The sequence below is a fragment of the Panthera uncia genome, chromosome D4 (genome assembly GCF_023721935.1).
Source record: "Panthera uncia isolate 11264 chromosome D4, Puncia_PCG_1.0, whole genome shotgun sequence".
NCBI classification, from domain to species: Eukaryota; Metazoa; Chordata; class Mammalia; order Carnivora; family Felidae; genus Panthera; species Panthera uncia.
In genome coordinates this window covers 27,569,646-27,573,059 of record NC_064807.1, presented here as the reverse complement: position 1 = coordinate 27,573,059, position 3,414 = coordinate 27,569,646, and the positions used below count along the sequence as shown (strand labels likewise).

General features: G+C 42.9%; 1 pseudogene; it reads right to left on the bottom strand.

The window, feature by feature from the left end:
* Positions 1-969: 969 nt before the first annotated feature.
* On the bottom strand, positions 970-1,692 carry LOC125909795 (protein YIPF6-like; annotated as a pseudogene).
* Between the last annotated feature and the right edge of the window lie 1,722 nt (positions 1,693-3,414).

The window sequence follows — 3,414 nt, the reverse complement described above, 5'->3', positions numbered from 1 at the left end:
AAGGAAAATTATATGGTAACTGCAAACAGTTTGCATATTCAGAGCTAGGGGGGGTAAGATTAAAAATTAGAGTGTCACTGAGGTGCTGTTAAGCATGGCAGAAAGGTGACTATATGGAAAGACTAAAGAAGCCAATTCTTTAGCTGCCCTTTGCTTTTTAAAAAAGTAGGGGCGCCTGGGTGGCTCAGTCGGTTGAGTGTCCGACTTCGGCTCAGGTCATGATCTCACGGTCCCATCCGTGAGTTCAAGCCCCGCGTCAGGCTCTGTGCTGACCACTCAGAGCCTGGAGCCTGTTTCGGATTCTGTGTCTCCCTCTCTCTCTGACCCTCCCCTGTTCATGCTCTGTCTCTCTCTGTCTCAAAATTAAATAAATGTTAAAAAAGATTAAAAAAAAAAGCAACAAGTGTAGAATTTTCCCCTGTCAAAATCTGAACACCGGTGAATGCATGTTTTCTCCTACCCAGTTATGAAACCGCTTCCCAACCTCTGTCATTGCCTTTTTAAGCCTAAGAGAGAAATAAAAGAAAATGGATACAGACTATCCATTCTTATTTATGAAGAGAGAGGCATATTCTAATAGGCATAAGGCAATGTATTTAAGAGCTACACCTGAACTGGTATTCTCAAAACTGAAAATACACTTACTAATTCTACTCAACTTGCAGGATGTATCCATGTGCTTTCTAAATCATTGGTTGTCACTCAAATGGACCACAGTGACCCTATCATGCCTTAAGGCAGCACTATACTGTGTATACTATGTATTTTCAAGAAATGACATTAAGAGGAAAAGGACAACTTTTCAAACATCAGTTCCTTATATAAGTGGCGATGGTGCTTTATGGCTCCCATTTCATCTCAAAATATCTCCAAAATTAGACAAAAGAGGGCCAGAGGCAAAGCTCCATGGTGAATTGTATCCTTCAGATGAGCTTTCAATTCACTGGCTTTTAATTTCCATTTCCTGATTTACTTGGGAGTGAAGGTGAGAATCATCCAATTGATGACAAACTAGAACAAGAAAACAGGATAAATGGCGAGGGCTTTGCGGTTTGGAGGCTGGCTATCGGCAAGAAAAGCTGTAGAGGCTGCTATAGACCAGGCAAACATCACAATCACCACAAAAAGCCGGGCCATGAAGTTTATTGGTCCCTGCTCGGCCAAAAGGACCAACTGGCAAACCAGCATTGACACTGTTAAGGGAAGTATATGGTAACCCAGCACACAGAGGCTCTGGAAAAAAGATAAGTTTCCTTCAAGAAGTTTTCAGTTGAGGGTGGTGGTAACTGCACCAAACCAGACAATGACAAAGACTTCGGCAAACTGGGGCCCTCCATCCTTTTCACTATCTACAGAGCTTCTTTGAAGCATTAATGCAAGTGTCACACAAAGGATCAAAGGCCCCCATAAATCCCAATCTCTCAAAAGACTATTACTTTTTCTTGGGTACAAAACATGCATGAATTTTTTCCCAACAGCTTTTAGATCACGCATAATAGTATTCTGAACAGATTCATTTAACGTGGAGCTGTCAAATTCCCGAATGTGAGATCTCATAGGAATGGTGAATTCTCCTTCCACGAGGATGTCTTGTGAGATGGATATATCAGAAAGGCCTGCAAACAGGGGCCTGGGCCACGTTGTCCCTGGCTCTCCCAAAGACTCTGCTGCTTTCGCCATCTTGGCCCTCCTTCTCCCAGGTTGCTCCCTACTTGTTTTTTTTTTTTTTAATTAAAAAACAGAAGAAATTGTTGGGAGGACAATGGCCAAGGTCCCTCTGAGAATCCTTAAAAACAGCCCCTGCCAAGTTGTTCATGAAAGCTCTAATGGGGGGAGACAAGCCAGGGAAATGAGGCATTCCTGTCCCATCCCCAGGACGACCATGTAAGCAACATGTGACACTATTGCTCACGAGCCAGGTCGCTGGTTTGGTTAGTTGTTCCACTTGATAATTAAACATCCACATACTCTGTATTTGCACAAAAACCCACTACCTTTTCCATTAGATTACAAATAGGTCAAGACCTAGACACTGAAATTTTAAGGCAACTGTTGACTCATGTTTTCTGACAAGTCCAGTTTGGAGAGTGAATCCACTAGAAGTGGAGGAAGTAGTTTTTGACCTGCTGATTATTTTTCTGAGAATGCGCAAGAAAAGAGGGGAAGAACACCAGCTTGATCACTGATGAGCAAGATTCACTGAGGTGAGTCCAGGAGGCAGCATTGCATTTTGCCCAAAGATCTACCCACGATTGACCTCTTTCAGTGCATCATGCCCATTTGGGGACCCAATAAGCAAGGAAAATCTGGGCAGAAAGCTATGATGATGGAAGCTGGTTTGGTTGAGAGACTCCAAGTGCACCTTAGTCCTTTATTCTCCATCCAACCTTGAGCAGAGAGCACACCTGAGACACTGTGTTGGAATGGCTCCAGCTGAGAGAGTTGTGGCCTTCTGACCCTAATCCTCTGTCTATCTCTGTTGGGTCCTGTGACCTCAGGTGCTTTTCCCTCCCCAGACCTCAAGGGCTTGTCATGTGTCCTATTATTTCTGGACTGTTTGACAGTTCTCAAATCTTCAGTGATATATCTTAAGATATGACCCTAACAAGGGTGTTTTGATGATAAGGGCCCTCTTAAATACCAGAACATCATGAAGAAAAATATAGTAGCTATATGCTAGGGATTGTATGCTGACTGCCATATAACTTATCCTCTATAATCTTTGCAATACCCTTCAAAAGTAGTCATTTTAAATCCAGAATGTCATTTCAGCTAAGTTCCCAAACTGGTTCTTTTTTTTTTAATGTTTATGTATTTTTGACAGAGAGAGACAGAACATGAGCAGGAGAGGGACAGAGAGATAGGGAGATTGAGAATCTGAAGCAGGCTCCAGGATCTGAGTTGTCAGCACAGAGACCAACGCGGTGCTTGAACCACAAACCGTGAGATCTTGACTTTGAGCCAAAGTCAGACAACTGACTGAGCCACCCAGGAGCCCCTCAAAGTGGTTCTTAATATAGAACCTAACTGCAGTTTCCACCTACCCCACCAATGTAATATTAACTTGTCAGCCATGAATTTTTCAATCTAGTCCAATGAGTCTGCCACTTGGGTCCTCTCCGTCCCTCAAAGAGGTGAGGTAGAAACCATGTTTTGTCCCCTAGAAAGAGCACTGCCAGGAGCAATCCTTTTCCTTTGCTAATAACTCTCTGGACACCCCCTTCTATAAAGTCTTCCATTTTGTACTACTCCTGGATGCACATCTCTATATGCTTAGTGGGGTCCTGCCTGATTCATGAAGCATTTCAGAAAGCCACTTAGATCTCCAAATTTATTTGGTTGAATTTTGTTAGTTACCAGGAGGAAAAATTTCCTCTGCCCTTTAAGTTGGGCTAAGAATCTAACAGTTGCAGA